The 19,842-nt window shown below is 50.0% G+C and overlaps 2 non-coding genes across 2 annotated transcripts; both read right to left on the reverse strand.

Moving 5' to 3' along the window:
- Positions 1–16,605: 16,605 nt before the first annotated feature.
- TRNAL-CAG (transfer RNA leucine (anticodon CAG)) lies at positions 16,606–16,688 on the reverse strand. The gene has a single exon. It is a non-coding gene; the product is annotated as a tRNA-Leu (tRNA).
- A 974-nt stretch (positions 16,689–17,662) lies between these two features.
- On the reverse strand, positions 17,663–17,734 carry TRNAG-UCC (transfer RNA glycine (anticodon UCC)). Its single transcript has one exon. It is a non-coding gene; the product is annotated as a tRNA-Gly (tRNA).
- Between the last annotated feature and the right edge of the window lie 2,108 nt (positions 17,735–19,842).

The raw sequence follows: 19,842 nt of genomic DNA on the forward strand, positions 1-19,842 counted from the left end.
CTGTGGGTCATCGTAGGTGCACAGAAGACTGTGGGTAGGTTCAGGCAGCAGGTCAAGACTGCACAATCCCAAATGGCAGAAGAGACGCCCTTTCCAGGGATGTGGCAAAGCTCAATGGCAAGGAAAAACCATGGTGTGCTGCAGGGAAGTCCCCTGCCCGCAGGCGTGACGGCCACAAGGACCTTGCTTACACTCATCAGGCTCTACCACAGCATGGTTTTGTGATCAAAGAGATGCCCGCATCCTTCCCTGAGAGAGACCCACGCCCAACTTGACCTGTTTTGCTCAGCAAGATCATCCCAGAGGCCTGGATGGCCTGCTTTTGAGGAGAGGCTCAGGGCAGGGAGCCAAAAGCTCACAGCTCCTTTTCCTGGGTGAGGGATGGAGTGGCCCATTCCACGCATTTCAAACTACAAAGAGACAATGGATCAGTCTCCCAGAGCACCTGGGAGTCATCGTGATGTGGAAGAGTTGGGGAAAACCCTGAACTCCAGGCAAACGTGAGTCACCCTGCGGTGGACTTCAGTGGACACAGAGCCCTGGCCTCAGGCGTGCCAGGGATAGCAGAGCTTATAGCCTCATTCCTCCCAAAGTGCTGCCTTCTTCAAGGACATTTCTACACACTGTAGCACCATTCGTGAAACAACTGGTACTTCTGTGCAATCTCGTGCTGCTGCAGCCTTCCAAGGCATTGCCTTTCAGTGGCTGCTCAAGGGCCCATGAGACTCAGTGCACCCCAGAATAATGAAGGTTAGAAGGGGCCTCTGGAGGTCCTATGGGACGACTGCCTGCTCTGAGCAGATCAAACTTCCCAGTTACCTCAGGAAGCTCTGGGCCTTGCCCCATCAACTTCTCCACACTGCCACTGTCAGAGAGGTCACTGTCTCTTGGGCAGCTCTTCCAGGGCTGCACCGTGCCCCTTGTCACTTATTTTCCCACAGAGACAGCTGGCATTTCCCTTGTTGCAACTTGTTAGTGTTAATCTTGCCCTTTTGCAGCACCCCTCTCCGGAGAGTGTGGCTCCTTCCTTACACAACTTCCTGTAGCTGTTGGGAGACTGCAGTTCTTCACTTGCCTGGAATATTCCTCTCACTGGCCCGTCTGCTACTCAGGTACCAGTGACCTTGCAATCAGCATCCAAGCCATGTGCCTCCTTCTTTCCTATCAGGTATTCAGGCACAAGTGACCTCACAAGCCCCTAGAGCTGCCGTGAGCCTACTCCGGCCCATCAGCTGCAGAGACAGAAGTGACCTTAAGATCAAAATGCAAACCACATGCCTGCTGCTGGCCTAGCAGGCAATGAGGTGGAAGGGAACTCACAAGCACACAGCCCAAAATGTGCATGCTGCTGCTTATCAAGAACGCAAGCACCTAGCACAAGTCATGTTCCTGCAGACGGCCTGCGGAGCCAGACGCGACCTGACAGTCAACATCCAAGCCATAATCTGGCTTCTGGCCAGTCAGGTACCCAGGTAGCAGGGAGCTCACTTACAGATACCCGTGCCGTCTTCCTGCTGCCAGCTCACGGAAGCACTCAGACAAGGAGAACTTCTGGAAGAGGAAACTCCGGATTGCCTTTGAACGGTGATGGCAACTGGGATAGTTCCCTGAGGCCTGGAAGAAAGTCAAAGTCACTCCTGTCTTCCAGAAGGGCACAAAGGAGGACCTGGGGAACTGCAGGCTGTCCAGTCTCTCCTCAATCCCTGGAAAGGGGAAGGAGCAACTCATCCTGGAAACCCTTTCCAGACAAATGAAGAAGAAGAAGGTGATTGTTGTTTTCATTACACTATTCCTAGCCCATTTCTGTCTGACTCTGCTCTCCTCTTTTTGTGGGTGTGTATGCTTGTGTGTGTGCGCGCGCGCACGTGTGTGTGTGTGTGTGTGTGTGTGAGTGTGTGAGAGGTGTTGGCCAGGAAGCTTCAGCCTGCATCAAAACAAAATGGGCACACCAATCCAGATGTAGCCTCTGCAGTGCCAAGGGAAGGGCAACAATCCTTCCCCTCAGCTTTCATCAATGAGCTTGTGCTGGAAAGGAAGATTTGAGATGACCCACTCCAACCACATATCCAACGTATCCAGGTAGGCTTTCACCTGAGAAGGGGCTTGAGGCCTGGCGCCCACCCTAGCAGCCAGGGGTTCTCACAACTGAGCCTCCCAGGCCCACAAGTAGGCCACCAGGAGATGACAGTGAGGGTGCCAGCACTGGTGAGCAGGCCCCAGGGGCATGGGGTGAGGTCTGGAGATGGACAGGAAGTAAATACCAGGATTAGGATTGAAGGCTCCCTCCAGGATTTGCAGCGAGATCTGTGCTTGGACAGACTTCCCCTCCTCCTTCCAGCCCAGAGAGGTCTATAGTCACTGAAAGGGAAATGCAGAGCAGTTGCTGTGCCCTGCCTGCACAAACCCAGCCCTTGTGCTCTCCTAGGAGCCATGGAGCACACTCAGACCTCTTGGCTCATGCAGATCAAACCTAGAACTAGGTGGGTTTTAAAAGCGGGGTGAAACAACCAGCCTGAGAATGAGAGAGAGAAGTGGGCATCCTTGAGGTGTCATTATACGGACCACACGAAAACTTTTATTCAACCCAGTTAACAAGGATGCCAAGCACAGAGGCTTTGCTGAAAAGGCCCTTTACTGCACACAGTCTTTTCCCCAGGACGATGACTTGAGATTGTTGCATGAGCAGGAAACCTACCCCCACTAGCCCTGCCTCCTATGGATAACCCCCACCCACCAAGAACCACACACAAAGAGAACATCAGGTCTCAGGCTCTAATTATGATTTGCATGGGGTTTATGTGAATCAAAGGGTTTTATTTAAAACAGCAACCGCTGCAAAGAATGGTGCAGTCCTAGGAAAACGGTTGGCAGGCCACTTGCAGGTGTGTAGACTATCCTGCTGCTCAGTGCAGGGCTAACTGCAAAGACAGTGGAGGATCCTTGCCGCCTTGTCCAGCTGACTTTTGTCCAGGGAGGGACTGCCTTTGCCTTCTCTACAAACCATGCTCCACACAGTGGAAGCCTGCAATCGGTTGCCCCCTCACCTTCTCTTCTCCGGGCTGAACAAACCAAGCTCCCTCAGCATCTCCCTCAATCACCACGCGCTTTGGCACCCTCCGATCCCACTCTGCACATGTCCCCTCTTCCTGACAGATGCGTGCACAGGAAGACCTCTTCTGTGGCTCATACTGCCTGACCGTGGTCCTCCTGAAAAATGCCACCAGTGCTTGTGCAGCCTGCAGTGGGATGGCGTGGGGTTTCTCTGTCCTGACAGGGGTGTTGGAGAGAAATGCCACAGAGCCTGAGCTGGATGTGTGCATGCAATGCCACCTGCTCTGCATTCCCCTTTCATGGCAGTTACTGGAAACCCCTTCCAGGCAGAAGGGCTGGAAGGAGGAGGGAAAAGTCTGTCCCAGCACAGCTTTCACTGTAAATCCCAGAGAGTTACAATAGAAAAAATCAGTTTTGGACTTACAAGTGAAAATTGTAACTATAGGGAATTGCGTTAGGTACAATGAATCATGATAGGTATAACCACAGAAACCTCGTATATTTTCTATCGAATTTTGTGTTTAAGAACTAACATTGTGATTGAAACAATAGGCAGAAGTGTAGCCAGGGGACTAGCTAATAGAGGTAATTACGAAAGTGTAGTCAAGTGATTAACTAGTATTTTCTCATAAGTTTTGCAGTTCTTTGCTCTTATGACTAGATGTTCCTGTACGCTAGATGAGAACAATGCTGACATTGACCACATGTGACTGAAATTGCGTTACGCTTCAAGATCAAAGAACAAGGACCAGAACAAGGACTTCAAGGAGAGCCAACAGAATCTCAAATGGGTCGGTGGTCGTGAAAGCAGCCCTTCGATTCAAATGAACTCGTCATTGCGCGTGATCGGATGTAGGCAGTACTATGATAATCACTAATAATAATTTTTATGCGTATGTATATTAATCTGATTAATATGTAATTAGTTACTCCATATAACCCATTTGTGCTGAAGCTGTGGCATGCACGCTAGGTGGAATTATCCCCCGTGCATCCAGCGCGGCAATAAACAAAGTGCCTGCTTCTTAACATCACATTGGTGTTAAGGAGTTTTATTCCAGATTTCGGTAACAGTTTTTGGCGACCCAGATGGGAGCTTGTGAGTGAGACTGGACAAGGTCAAGTGTTGATCGAAATCCGGCTGGCACCGAGGAATTCTTGGGGAGAACCATCGCCCTCGACTCACAAAGCTCCTCGCAACGTTCCCTGGAAAAAGGGTAAGGCACTTCTTTGGAATTCGTTTGGAATGCCTGCCTGTAAGGCACAGCAAAAGCTTTGCAGGGTTGGGGCTCGGAGGGTACCCGTTTGCACTGGAAGCCTAGGCGTCTGCCCGAAAGTCATAAGCAAAAGCTATTGCTGGGTTGGACTTTGTGTATTTGGGACAATTGTCATTTGGTATTTGTTTGGTATTTGACATTTGGTATTTAAAATCTGACATTTGGTATTTGATAGCTGATGTCTGGTATTTGACATTTGGTATTTAATATCTGATATTTGATGTAAGTATAATGGCATTAGCAAAATTGTTTAAGAGTAAGAGTGCAGGAAATAGAAGTGCTGCTGAAAAGATACCAAAAACATCACCATTGGAATGTTTATTGGCACATTGGGGTGAATTCCATGATGATTTACGTAAAAGTCAGATAATTGAATACTGTAATCATTGGTGGCCTTTGTAAGTTTTGGCAGATGAGGAAAAATGGCCAACGAACGGAACTTTGAGTTATAATACTTTATTGCAGTTACTGTTGTTTTGTAGGAGAGAGGGTAAATGGAGTGAAGCGCCATATGTCGATTTGTTCTTTTATCTGAGGCAGAGAGCGGATTGGCAAAAAGAATGTAAAGTTAATTAGTCGAGATAATCTGGTGATGGCACTGACTTCAGAAAATAAGAAAACTAAGAGTTGTTGTTCGGCTTGTGATATTGGAAAGAGGTGCATTAGATGTACGGTACCGAGAGAGGATGGAACGGAGTTAGAACTGGAGATAGCCCCGCCGAGGGAGGAACAAGATTCCTCTCCTTCACATGCACGGGAAAGGAGTATTGAATCAGGAAGAATAATGGAGCTGGATAGCAGTAGAATGGGGGAGGGGGGGATGAAACACCAGAAGAAGTAATTCATACCCCAGTGTCTTGGAGAACTAGACAGCAATCTCAATTGTTAGCCCCCTTGAGACAGGGAGTGGGACAACATGGGCCAGTGTCTGTAAAAGTCCCATTCTCTATCACGGATTTGATGGCATGGAAACAGGCAGCAGGGGTGTATGGAGAAGATCCAGAGAGGGTGAGAAGAGTCGTAGAAACACTTATTAGAACTCAGGACCCCAACTGGAATGATTTACAGGTAATATTCGATAGTTTATTGGAGAGTACTGAAAAACAGATGGTATTAAAAACTGGAAAAGCACAAGCAGAGGCAGCATATATGAATGAAACGCTCTCTGGAACTTTGGAAGAGAGTTTTCCTTCAGGAGATCCCCAACGGCATCTGAATGACCCTGTACACAGGAGAAGGTTAACTCGATACCAAAAATGGGTATTGTATGGAGTAAAGCATGCAATGCCAAAAGCTTTGAATTGGTCTAAGTTATATGAGATAAAGCAAGACAAAACTGAATCTCCCTCTGTGTTTTTGGAACAACTGAAGGAAACTGCTAGAAAATACACTGATTTAAAATTGGAAACAGAGGCAGAACAACAACGGTTGGCTTTGATTTTTATGGGACAGTCAGTGCCTGTTAGAAGGTGAAAGATCCAAAAATTGGAGGGAGAGGACTCAAGAAATTTAAATAAAATGTTAGAAACGGCATGGAAAGTTTATAATAATCAAGAGAAGGAAAAAAAGGAAAGGAAAGGAAAGGAAAGGAAAGGAAAGGAAAGGAAAGGAAAGGAAAGAAAAGAAAAGAAAAGAAAAGAAAAGAAAAGAAAAGAAAAGAAAAGAAAAGAAAAGAAAAGAAAAGAAAAGAAAAGAAAAGAAAAGGAAAGAAAAGGAAAGAAAAGGAAAGAAAAGAAAAGAAAAGAAAAGAAAAGAAAAGAGGAAAGGAAAGAAAAGGAAAGAAAAGGAAAGAAAAGAAAAGAAAAGGAAAGGAAAGGAAAGGAAAGGAAAGGAAAGGAAAGGAAAGGAAAGGAAAGGAAAGGAAAGGAAAGGAAAGGAAAGGAAAGGAAAGGAAAGGAAAGGAAAGGAAAGGAAAGGAAAGGAAAGGAAAGGAAAGGAAAGGAAAGAAAAGAAAAGAAAAGAAAGGAAAAGAAAAGAAAAGAAAAGAAAAGAAAAAAGAAAAGGAAAGGAAAGAAAAGAAAAGAAAAGAAAAGAAAAGAAAAGAAAAGAAAAGAAAAGAAAAAAGAAAAGGAAGGAAAAGGAAAGGAAAGAAAAGGAAAGGAAAGAAAAGAAAAGAAAAGAAAAGAAAAGAAAAGAAAAGAAAAGAAAAGAAAAGGAAAGGAAAGAAAAGAAAAGAAAAGAAAAGAAAAGGAAAGGAAAGGAAAGGAAAGAAAAGAAAAGAAAAGAAAAGAAAAGAAAAGAAAAGAAAAGAAAAGAAAAGAAAAGAAAAGAAAAGATTAGAGACAGTAGATTAATAGCTGTTTTAACAGGGAATGCAGCAAGAGGAAGAGGGCGAGCTAGAGGAAGAGGAGGTTTTAGAAATTGTGGTGACTGGCAACCAAATGCACCTCTAGGGATGAATCAGTGTGCATACTGCAGGGAGGATGGACATTGGAAAAAGGATTGCCCTAAACTGAAAACAAGTCAGCAAGAAGCTGCAAAAATGATGTCTCTGGATGAATGAAGGGGACTGGAGGGGAACCCAGCTGAGCCTCTGCTTACAATTAAGCTGGGAAATGGTAAAGTAGAATTTTCAGTAGATACGGGAGCAGTATCTTCTGTTTTGAACACTTATAAAGGGCAATTGGGAAATAAAGCAGCTAACATAATTGGAGCCACTGGGAAACAGGAAAATAGACCATTCCTTCAACCCCGAGATTTAAAATTTGGAAATAAGGCAATTACACCTGAATTTTTGTATGTGCCAGAATGTCCGACACCCTTGTTGGGTTGAGATCTGTTATCCAAATTAAATGCACGGGTAGTTTTTGAGGGAGGAGACATTCTTTTAAAAATACCAGAATCAAAGCCAGGAGAAATATTGATGATACAGGAGAAGGTCAAAATTCAGGAGATGCCACAGGAAGTTGATGCTGCTGTGATACCTATAGTTTGGAACACAGAGATACCTGGAAAATCTAAGACGGCAGGCACATCCTGTAAAGGTGGAATTGAAGGAAAATGTGAAGCCAGTAAGACTAAAACAATATCCAGTTAAGCCTGAGGCTAGATTGGGAATCAAGAAATTAATTGATAAATTTGTGGACTAGGGAATTTTGGAGGAGCGTGAATCTGAATATAATACTCCAATCTTACCGGTGAAAAAACCGTCAGGAGAATATAGACTAGTTCAAGGTTTAAAGGCTATAAATCAGATAATGAAAGACATACATCCTGTGGTGGCCAATCCACATACGCTCTTAAGAGCCTTAAGAGAGAGTAATCAGTGGTTTACAGTGCTTGATTTGAAAGATGCTTTCTTTTGTATACCCCTGGAAGAAGAAAGTCAAAAATTGTTTGCTTTCGAGTGGGAAAATCCACAAACAGGATGAAAACCACAATTGACATGGACGAGGTTGCCGCAAGGATTCAAGAATAGTCCAACAATTTTTGGAAGCCAATTAGCAAAAGAACTTGAGATGTGGAAACACGATGGTCCCAAACCTGGACATTTACTCCTACAGTACGTAGAAGACATACCGATAGCGACAGAAGAAAGACCAGCATGTATAAAGGTAACAACTGATCTTTTAAACTTTTGGGGGCTGAGCGGATACAAAGTCTCTAGGACTAAGGCCCAGATAGGAAAACAGACTGTGATATACCTGGGTTTTGAAATCTCACAAGGGCAAAGACAGTTGGGAACAGACCACAAAGAAGCAATTTGCAGTATCCCGGAGCTGAGAAATACCCATGAATTGAGAACCTTTTGGGGAATGGCTGGGTGGTGTCAGCTATGGATAATGAACTATGGTCTGTTAGCTAAACCATGAAGCTCTTAAAGGTCCACCATTTGAATGGGGTCCAGATCAGCGGAGAGCTTTCCAGAATTTAAAATTGGCTCTGATGACAGCACCAGCTTTGGGACTTCCGGATTTGACCAAACACTTCCAGTTATTTGTACACAAGTGTAAGAGACTGTGTCGGTTGTTTGTCTCAACGTTGCTGGAACATCAAACCACCAACTGACACCACTGCCATAGCAACAGAGTGACAGTCGGGACCGCAAGACCAGAGGTTTCCTGTCTTCTTAGGAGCCTGAAGTGGAACTAATTCTAAGAAACTTTAACCTAACCCATGCACATGCGCCCAGACCCGGGGTCTGGAAGAAAGACCACCTAAGAATCCTTGAGACCCCCCAGTGACGGTATTGGGCATGAACACCACCACCGGGTGGTAGGTGTGGTTAAGCAGAACAGCTCTTGGAATATGCTAAGCGATTCTTAGAAGAAAAATGAATATACAACGAGGCAACCCAAGAAAAGAGCAGAAACGACCGACATTGGACGGAACATTCTCCCACCGGACTTGAAGACCAATCGGGCTGTCGGGACACCGCAGATCCGTGGTGGTAGCTATTGCAACTAACTCTTTCTTTCTTTTCTTTCTCTCTCTCTCTCTCTCTTTCCTTTGCGTTTGCAAACCTGTCGTTAGGCAAATAAAGTTACTTGGTGCTTGACCCTGTTTTGAGTCTTAATTCTGTTCCCGAGAATACGAGCAAAACCTCGCCCCGGTCTCTGACCGGCGTGCGACAGCGAGAAACAACATATTGCACTGGGAGTGCTGACCCAGAAGATGGGGAGCTGGAAACGACCGGTTGGATATTTCTGCAAACGACTGGACTTTGTAAGTAAGGGCTGGCCTGCTTGTCTGAGAGCTGTTGCAGCCACTGTGATGATAATACAGGAGGCTCGAAAATTGACTTTGGGAAGAATGATGGTGGTATATGTGCCACATATGGTGATATCAGTGTTGGAGCAAAAGGGGGGCCATTGGCTATCCCCGAGCAGAATGATGAAGTACCAGGTAATTTTAATGGAACAAGATGATGTGATTTTGAAAACCACTAACTTAATTAATCCTGCAGTTTTTCTGAGTTGTGTACAGGAAGGAGGACAACTGGAACATGATTGCCTGACTACCATTGAATACGTATACTCCAGTCGAGAGGATTTGAAAGATGTACCTATAGACAATCTGGGCTGGGAATTGTACCCAGCTGGCAGCGGCTTCATCAAAAATGGAATCCGTTACGCAGGATATGCCTAACAGTATTACTCTTTTAGTAATACTGTTTTAGTAACAGATATCAGTAACAACTGAAAAATCAGTTTCCCTTTCATGGCAGTTACTGGAAACCCCTTCCAGGCAGAAGGGCTGGAAAGAGGAGGGAAAGTCTGTCCCAGCACAGCTTTCACTGTAAATCCCAGAGGGAGCCTTCACTCCTAATCCTGGTATCGACTTCAAGTCCATCTCCAGACCTCACCCCATAACCCTAGGATCTGCTCACCAGTGCAGGCCCCCTCACTACACTCTCCTGGTGGCCCACTTGTGGAGTGCAAGGTACAGCTGGAGCTGAACTTGGCTAGGGACATGAAAAATAACAAGAAGGGTTTCTTCAGGTACATAAGACAACAAAGGAAGATGAAAGAAACTGTACACCTCCCATGATGAGCAGAATGGGAGACCTGGCTACAACCGACATGCAGAAGGCTGAGGTACTCAACAACTTTTTTGCCTCGGTCTTCACCAGCAAGTGTTCTAGCCATGCCACCCAATTCACAGATCCAAAGGCACGGACTGGGAGAATGAAGTACCACCCATCGTATGAGAAGATCAGGTTTGAGACCACCTAAGGATGTGCACAAGTCCACAGGACCCGGTGAGATGCATCCGAGGGTCCTGAAGCAACTAGCAGATGAAGTTGCTAAGCCACTCTCCATCAAATTTGAAAAGTCGCGGCAGACTGGTGAAGTCCCCAGTGACTGGAAAAGGGGAAACATTTTTAAAAGGGGAAAAAAGGAAGACCTGTGGATTGGCAGGCGAGTCAGTCTCACCCCTGTGCCCAGCAAGACCATGGAGCAGCTCCTCCTGGAAACTACGCTAAGGCACATGGAAAAGAGAGAGGTGATTGACGGCAGCCAACATGGCTTCACTAAGGGTAAATCGTGCCTGACAAACTTAGTGTCCCTCTACGATGAGGTTACAACATTGGTAGATAAGGGAAGAGCGACTGACGTCATCTCCTTGTGCAAAGCGTTTGGCACTGTCCTGCACAACATCCTTGTCTCTAAAATGGAGAGACATGGATTTGGCAGGTGGACCACTTGGTGGATAAGGATTGGCTGGATGGTCGCACTCAAAGAGCTGCGGTCAACAGATGGATGTCCTGGTGGAGACCAGTGACGAGTGGTGTCCCTCACAGGTCTGTACTGGGACCAGTATTATTTAACATCTGTGCCCAGGACATGGACAGTCGGATTGAGCACACGCTCAGCAAGTTTGTGGATGACACCAAGCTGGGTGATGTGGTCGATACTCTAGAGAGAAGGAATGACATTCAGAGGGACCTTGACAGGCTAGAGACATGGGCCCATGCAAACCTCAAGAAGTTCAAAAGGGCCAAGTGCAAGGTCCTGCAGCTGTGCTGGGGCAATCCCAAACATGGATACAGGCTGGGCAATGAGTGGATTGAGGGCAGCCCTGTGGAGAAGGACTTGGGGCTATTGGTGGATGAATATGAGCCAGCAATGCACACTTGCAGCCCAGAAAAGCATTTGTATCCTGGGCTGCATCAAAAGCAATGTGGCTAGCAGGTCGAGGGAGGTGATTTTCCCCCCCTACTCCACAGTACCTGGAGCACTGTGTTCAGCTCTACGGCCCAAAGCATTAGAAAGACATGGACCTGCTCGAGCGGTTCCAGAGGAAGGCCACAAAGGTGATCGGGGGGCTGGAGCACGTCTCCTATGAGGAGAGTCTGAGAGCATTGGGGTTGATTAGCCTAGAGAAGAGAAGGCTCCTGAGAGACCTTCAGGAAAGGTGGGAGGGACTCTTGGTCAGGGAGTGCAGTGATAGGATGAGGTGTGATGGTTTAAAGTGGAAGAGGGTAGATTTAGATTAGGTATTAGGAAGAAATTATTTCCTGTGAGGCTGGTGAGACACTGGAACAGGTCATCCAGAGAAGTTGTGGATGCCCCATCCCTGAAGTGTTCAAGGCCAGGTTGGAGTGCCTGATCTAGTGGAACATAATCTAGTGCAAGGTATCCCTGCCCATGGCAGGTGGAGTTCCAACAACATGATCTTTAAGTTCCATTCCACATAAAACGACCCTATGATTCATTCTATGACTCTAGGTGGTATGAAGTGGGAGCAAAACATTTCAGGTGAAAGAGGCAAGGGCTTAATCACCAGAGAGGCCTCAGCAAGCTGCAACTACTAGGTGTTGAGATGCTTCATGAGCAAGGAATGTTTGTGGCCCCCCCAGGGCTCTGGGACACAGCATAAAAGCCTGCGCTGCTCCAGGCTCTGCATCCTCCTCTCTTGCCTCCCTTTCCTCGAGGAGCAAGGTAAGCCTGAGTCCGCTCCATCTCTCTCTCTGAGCTGAACTGCTGTCTTGGTGGCTACTGAGGCTGATACTTGGGCTGCCTCAGCTTTGCCCTGCCATACAACTGTTGAAGGGCTGCAATCTCTTTGCCTTTTGGGGGAGGTGGCTGGGGAGAGCTGGGAAGAGGAGGGCTCTTTCAAGCAGAAGGGGATCCATGGGGCTCAGCTGCAGGGAGGTCTGCCCACCAGAACGTGCACCTCTAGGAGGCCGTCTCTAACCAAATGGCCAAGGGCGTCCAGTGCCATCTTCAAAGCAACAATGGAGATGGGGTATGATCAGTCTTTCCACAGGCACTTTAAAGCCACTGCGCTGGGGCCTATTCCAAAAGTGGGTCAGCCTTCCTGTGCCGTGCAACTCGGAGGGCACAATGAGGGCCATGGCAAATGTCGGCACACTGGGTGTTTTGAAAACAAAGAGTCTCCACGGAGAGAGCTGAGGGAAAAAAAGACAGACAGACTGATATTGAGGTTTGTGCTTGTCCTTGGGCTATGGGCCATTCTCTGTGCCTCCCTGAACCCAGCAGACGTGTTTCTCGGTCTCTGTTCCGTGCCACTGCATTTCCTCCTTCTCATTAAAGACTTTGTGCAGCACAGCTGGAGTCTCGTGGTGGTTTGTTCTCCTCCCCGCTCAGTTCGCCAACATAGCTGCAAGGTTGTCGTGGGTTAAGCCCAGCTGGCAACTAAGCACCACACGGCTGCTTGCTGTCCAAAGAATATATAAAGCATGTGACGCACAGTGCAATTGCTCACCGCACAGAACCTGATGCTCAGCCCATTTCTGAGCTGTGATCCCTTCACCCCTCCAGTGCCAGCTCCCCCAGTTATATACTGAGCATGACATCATACGGTATCAAATACCCTCTTGGCTAGTTTGGGTGAGCTGTCCTGTCTGGGCCTCCTCCAGCTCCTTGTGAAAGTAAACTCTATCCCAGCCGACCCCAGGATAAAGGCTCTCTCCCACGACCGTGAGTCTGTCCCCATGCACGGGGCACTGCCAGTTGTGGGTGGAGCTCCCTGAACTGATACCAGAGCACCACAAATAAACAAGCAGGCAAGAGAAAGACAGAAAAGCCTCAGAGAAATGGATGGCACCAGAAGCAATGGACAGGGGTGGGAATACAAGTACTGCCACACACAGTGGTAATGAAAGACGGGAAACGGTTGCCCAGGGAGTGTTGTAGCATCTCCATCTTTGGAGGTGTCCCACATCCAAGCAGACAAGGCCCTGAATAGCCTCCTCCACTTGAGGCTGCTTTGAGCCAGGCTTGGAGTGCATGCTCTCCACCTCAGGTGTTGTGTGATTCTCTGAGCCCCTGCTGGATGCCCTCATCCAGGAGCAGCCCTCAAGACCAAGGGAGCAGAGAGGGGGCGAGGTCCAGCGCTCAGGAAAGCTGCAGAGGTTTGGTGGGCACAGGGCAGCAGAAGGGGCACTGGTGTCAGTCCCAGGGCTGGGAGCACAGGAAAGGAAGGAAGACGAGAGTGCATTAAACCATTGCCCTGACAGCAAGGCAAGGCTGCTAATCATAGAATCATTTATGTTTGAAGAGACCTTCAAGATCATCGAGTCCAACCATCACTCATGCCCACTAAATCATGTTATGGAGTACCCCGTCCGCTCGCTTTTTGAATACCTTCAGGGATGGTGACTCAACCACTTCCCTGACCAGCCTATTCCAATGTGTGACAACCCTCTTAGTAATGAATTTTTTCCTAATATCTAACCTAAATCTCCCTTGCCTCAAAACTTGAGGCCCTTTCCTCTCGTCCTATCTCCAGCCACCTGACAGAAGAGAGCAGCACCCACCTCACTACAACCCCCCTTCAGGTAGTTGAAGAGAGCTAAATGTGTAAGCATGCTGAGGAAAGCCCTGAGGGAGCCAAAAGCTCAAGGTCCCACTGAGATTTGAACTCAGATCGCTGGATTCAGAGTGCTCACCATTACACCATGGGACCTCCTGGACAGGTGTGGTCCTTCCCCTGTGGCCACCCTTGCCGAGCCACGTGCTCCTGGCTGAGCCTGGCAGTCTCTCCATCTCCCAGTCTTTCCTTGCCGTCTCTGCTGCTGCCTCCCTTCACCCCCATGTTGGACAGCCTCCCAGTCTGCCTCTGTAAGTTATTGCCTGTCCTGTTCTCACCTTGTACCTCATGCTAAGCAGCCGTTAACCACATATCCTTACTCTTGGTTGCGGTCCTAGCCAAGCTCCTGACCTTGCCAAAGGAGGCGACCAAGACAGAGGGCAGGGGATGAGGTTCAGCAGAGAGAAGAGCTAGCAGGAGGACCCAAGGCAGCTTGTTATGGGTTGCACAAGCTGGACTGCCTTCCTCTGCTGGCACAGTCCTGGCTGACTTCAGACCCTGGTCCTCTTCTGCAGGACACGCTGTCCCCTTCTGCCCCAAAGCAGCCCTTTCCCTCAGTGAGAATGAGGTTTTTCTCTCCTGAGGCTGCTCCAGACCGGTCCAGACTTAGGTGAATTCTACTATTAGCTCAAGGCAGCTCTCCCACATGCCCTGGGTCCACCTGGCCAAGGGTCCATGCACACAGTGGGGAGAAGCTGCACTGAAGCTATCCTCCTTGCGCCAGGGTTTGAGTCTGTGTGTTGAGAGCAGGGCCCTTCCTCCCAGCAGTCAGACAGGAGGAAACACATGCGGGGACACTCTACTAGATCTCAGACTTAGCCCAGGACACTGAGGACGCAACCGCCTGGTACCTTTGGACTGCCCAAAGCACTGGGCTTGCAGCTGGCACTTCTGAACCCACAGGACAGACCAGGCTGCTGTGCCCAAGCCTAAGATTTCAAATGGCGAGTTACATTCAGAGAGGGTGTGAGAAAAACCTAGTCGCTGGAGAAGGGTTAAAATTCCAGAGAGTCACAAATCTGAAAGCATGTCGCGGAGAAGCAGCATTGCTGAGGGCTTTCCTCATCCATCCCTGGGACCTGCAGGACCGAGCAGGGTGGGAGGAGTGCCTGGGAGCAGCAAGAGCAGGGCCCAGTCTCTGAAGGTCTTGCAAAGAGGTGGAGGGACCCCCCACTCCAGGGGCTGGAGCACGGGGAAAGGGACGGCCCTTTCCCATGCGGATGCTGTGCCGCTGCAGGAGGAAGGATGTCCCTTCTGGGGCTGAGACAGCGTTTCTCCAAGCAATGGAGGGTCTTCCTGGGGCTCTGCTAGTCTCACCCAGCACTCGAGGAGAAAGGGTTCTGGGCCAGTGGTTTGTGTGGGCCAGTGCCCACAAGGCAGCTTCCTTGCTCGGGGCATTTTGTCCTTGGTTTCCTTCCTGGCAGCACTGCCTGCTGGGGCTGCCATGGTCCCCAGACTGTTTGCTTCCCCAAGGTCACGGCAAATGTTCCGTCCACTGTAGCCTCCGATGCTGCTCCTCCCTGCGGGACACTGCGGGGAGGACACTTTCTGCCCCCCTTACAGGCTTCAATGGGCAGCCAGAGATCTCCCAGAGCTCCCCAGCTCCTGGGAGCTGCAGCTCAGGCCAGGCTGGCTCACGCAGGAGGCCAAGCCACTCCTGTGTCCTGCACTCCCAAGAAATTTCTGGCCCAGGGCAGGCCTTGGCAAGCCAGTGAGCTACCTTAATATAGCAGAAGCCCCCTCACCGTCTATTCTCCAGGATGAACAATCCCAGCTCCTTCAGCATCTCCCTCAATCCCGACATGCTCCGGCATGCTCTGATACCACCCTGTGCATGTCCCCTCTTCCTCTTCCTGTGTGCACAGGACGACCTCTTCTGTGGCTCATACTTCCTGACTGCGGTCCTTCTGAAAAATGCCACCAGTGCTCGTGCAACCTGTGATGGGATTGCGTGAAGGATGCCTGTGTCCTGTCAGCAGTGTTGGAGAGAGCCTGCCATGCCCCTGTTGGCCTCTTACTGGTGGGCCTTTACTCCCACCTGTCCCTCTTCCCACTGGTGCTGTCCGTGTTTGCTGGTGAGGAACTGCCAGCTCAGGGAAGCTTTCTGGGTTGAAATCCTGCTGGTCAATGCCACATCCTGGATTGCCACCTACAGAGTGTGCCACTGGGCCTGAAAGAGGGAAGGACGCATTGCAGGGGCTCTCCAGCTTTGGGAGCAGAGGGCAGAGGAGCTCCCTGACGACTAAGGAGAGGGAAAAGTTGCCCCATCTCCAAAACGGGGGAAGAAGGACTATCTGGGGAACCAAGGAAAGGTGATGATAAACTGGAGCAAGTTCTGCGGAGGATCCCTAGGATAGTCAGGGGCAGGGGGCTCTGGGCTTGTGAGGAGAGGCTGAGGGCCCAAGGCTTGCTCAGCTGGGAGACGAAAATGCTTAGCGGGGATCTAATAGGAGCCTCCTGGTGCCTACTCCAGGAGGCTACTGCGATGGCTGGAGGATGAGCGCCACGGTCAGAAGTTGAGCTGGCTACACAAACACAAATGGTCACCCGGAGGGTGCCTAAGCATGGGAACAGGGGTCCAGAGAGGCTGTGAAACGTCTGTCGTCAAGGTATTTTATGACCCGAAAGGACAAAGCACTGATCAGCTGGTGGGAGCCTGCCTGAAGCAGGAGGATGCACTCTCTGACTCCCTGAAATGCCCTCCAACCAGAAGGGTTGTTGGAGGGGAAAGCGGAAGCAGGGAGAGAGGATTTTGTGGGTGAATGTTTGCAGAATGCCCAAAGGTCCACATTCTAGGCGAGAGGCATGCAGAACGCACGTTTTGTAGGGGAGAGTGGAAAAAGGAAAGGAACGGCATAGGGACTCTCTAGCAGCATTTCTCTGCTAAGCCACCGGCAGTGGTGGCGGTTAGGGTACGCAGCAAGACCTAACCCACAGAATGCCTAGAGGAGCAAGGCCATCGCCTTGGGGGGGAAGGAAAGCAAGACAAAGACAAGCCTGTCAGGAGTGGGACTCGAACCCACGTCTCCCAGGGAGACTGCAACCTGAATGCAGCGCCTTAGACCACTCGGCCATCCTGACCCACCGCTTCAGTGAGCGTTGCCTCTGCCACTCTACCCCCTCGCAGCTGCCGGAGCCAGCCCACCTCAGCCAGCCTCCTCCTGGCACTGCTGCAGGGGGAGCTGTATCCTGGGAGCACCCTTGCCTTGCTCCCACCAAGGGCGGCTGACAGGCGACTGCAGCACCTACACGCACTACAGGACTGCACAGTAGCCAGCACAGGGGCATCTCCTTGCAAAGGCCAAGGCACTCCTTCACGGGAGCAACCAAAGGAACCATCACAAATTACTTCTCTGCACATGCCAACACCATGCCCAGGGGCTCCGGGCACACATCTACCTTTCCCATGACTTCCTCCATTCCTCCAGGGCCGCAGGAGATGGCACGCTAAGCGTTTGGCCCACAATCCTGCCTCGTGGACTGTGCCTGGGGCAGCAAGGGTGCTTCCTTCTTCCCTCCTCGGAGCTGGGAAGGCTGGGCAAGGAGGGCTGTGCCACACCAACCTCTGGGTCAGTGCTGTGCCGATCTCAAGGAGCCAGTCTGTGGGAAAGGGGCTGGACACTCATGGTGAAAGCACAGAGGATGTGCCAAGTGCAGAGCAACGACTGAGCTCCCGTTCCTCTGGGGAAGAGGCTCACTTATTGCGCATGGTGCAGAGGAAGGAGGGCACAGATCTCTCGGGGACTTGTTGCTTCATGGAAGGAGGTAGCAGACTGTAAGGAGGTAGTAGACTGTAAGGCATCTCAGGGGGTCACTAGTCCAAATGCCTGCCTAAAGCAGGGCTAGCCCCAAAGCTAGAGCAGGTAGCACAGTGCCTGAGCCCCACTGAAACTTGAGTGTGACACCCAGGCATGGAGAATGCCAAGGTTCTCCGGGCACCTGCTGCAGTGCTTCAACACTGCCTGAGAATCTCAGAATGGTGCAAAGCAGCCGCTGCAGCCTGCTGTTGCTAAATGGGGAAGGCACTGTGGAGCCAGGCAGAAGAAAAGTTGGTCTGCGTTGGCCAGGAATCGAACCCGGGTCAACTGCTTGGAAGGCAGCTATGCTCACCACTATACCACCAACGCTCCTGCATGCACTGCTGCCTCCTGCTCCTCCAGCCCAGAGCCTGGCCTCCCTCCTGTTCCTCCACGTCCCACTCCTGCCTGCCTCCTGCTCTGCCAGGTCACCAACTGCCCTCTTGCCTGCTCCTCCGCTTCACAGACTATCCCGCCTCCTCCTTCCAGCCCCCTGCACACATACACACGACCTCAACCGGCTGGCACGTGGGTGTGCTTCTCTGCCTGTGAGCTGTTGGCTACGGAAACTCCAGCTGCTGGCTGCTGGTAATGGTCACGCTCCCCATCTGCGTTCATATGTGGGCCAGCTGCGCACGTACTATGCAGGTGCCTGTGCGTTTGCGTGCACGTACCTGTGGTGCTTTAAGCACAGACAAACGCCCACCCAGCTGCTCATTACTTTCCCCACCCGCAGGGCCATGCAGAGCACTGAAAACACAATGAGAAATCTCATGGCTCAAGATAAACACACGGACAGGGCTTAGCAAAAACTCTTGTGGGAAAATCAGGCTTGACTTGGGCAAAATCAATTCTTGGACACTTAAAACAGATGCAAGTAGTGAGAAACACAAAGACAAACAGAAAACACCGCCTTTCCTCTCCCCTGTGCCGGGACAACTTCAGTGCTTCACACCAGACTCCTTTACCTGTCCAAGCAGGATGTGTCTCTGCTCTTACACACTCTTTTTTTTCCTCCCACCTCTCTCCGCCCGGCGTTTTCTGCCCTTTCGGGAATTTGTTTTCACAGAGGGGCCACCAATGTTGACGACGGCTCAGCTGTCTTGTGCGGTGGGTCCACTGCGGAGCTGGAACTGGCTGTGTCTGACACAGGGCAGCCCGTTATCTCTTCCCACAGAGGCCATTCTGCAGCACCCCCTGACCCCTCCACTACCAAAACCTTGCCATGGCTAGCCAATACAGTGCCTATGGGGCATACCAGAGGGCATAACGCTGAGGTAGCGCGGTCGGAGGCTGCCCCGGTCAGAGTCTGCCCCAGTCGGAGTCACAGTCAGGCTGTCCTGGGCTAACGTGTGGTTGCATGATGTACCCTTTGGTTGAATTAAAAAGGCACAGCGACCAGCCTGGGTTTCTTCCTAGGCACTGGATATGTCCGTAGCTTGTAGACGTGTGTAATAGCAGCTCAGCAATCAGCAAGTAAAAAGCAGGCAATGCTAGGGTAACAATTCTCTGTCTATATAATGTGCAAATAGGCCAGGTGGATCATTTCTAGCACAAGTTTCTTGGTCTATAGAACTTGGCCGGATATGAGCATCTGCCACATTCCATGCTGCGTGCCCGTAAGCAATTTGTGTTGCAGGACTCTGCGCATTACCTGTTCCTGGGCTAAAACCCGCCTTGTGCTGCCACTGGTTTTGGTGATGGATGATTGCTTTGGTGAATGCCCACGCCGGCACTGATGAACGATGAAGTACACGTGACCAGGACGTACCTTCCCCGACATACACATGAGGCACCATTTTCTTTCAGCTGCCATTTTCTTATTAAGCACCATAACCACCATGTTTTCCTACTGCTCTGTGATTGGCTGACAGCCATTTCCGGACCCCGTTGTACCCACCTGCTCTCAGGCAGACCTGTGATTGGCTGCCAGGACCAGCCAACCCTACCTGTGTACCCAGAAGCATGTCAGGCAAGGAAGCCCCCACTCGCTAAACAAAGGGAAGAGGCATCTTCTGACAGCGTCATTCCCTGTGGCCTCTCCTACCACTTTGTGATTGCCGGACGGCCATTTTTGACACTGTCATGCCCACATGTTCTCAGATCTCCCTCTCAGGGACTGTCTGCTTCCTTTGGACCAAGAAGTGTGTGGATATAAAAAGATATACCATGCAGTGGTATCCACTTTGGAATGAAGACGAGCACTTAGCACAAGCGATATTCCTGTGGATGGCCCATTGCCTGCAGAGCCAGAGGCGACCTCACAGTCAACATGCAAGCGATCTTCTGGCTTCTGGCCAGTCAGGTACTCAGGTAGCAGGGAGCTCACCTGCAGATCCCCGTGCTATCTTTCTGCTGCCAGCTCGTGAAGCACTTCCAGGAAGAAAGACCCATAGAAGAGGCCACTCTCCATTATCTTTGAAAGGTCGCGACAACTG

This window comes from Buteo buteo, chromosome 13, assembly GCF_964188355.1.
Source record: "Buteo buteo chromosome 13, bButBut1.hap1.1, whole genome shotgun sequence".
NCBI lineage: Eukaryota > Metazoa > Chordata > Aves > Accipitriformes > Accipitridae > Buteo > Buteo buteo.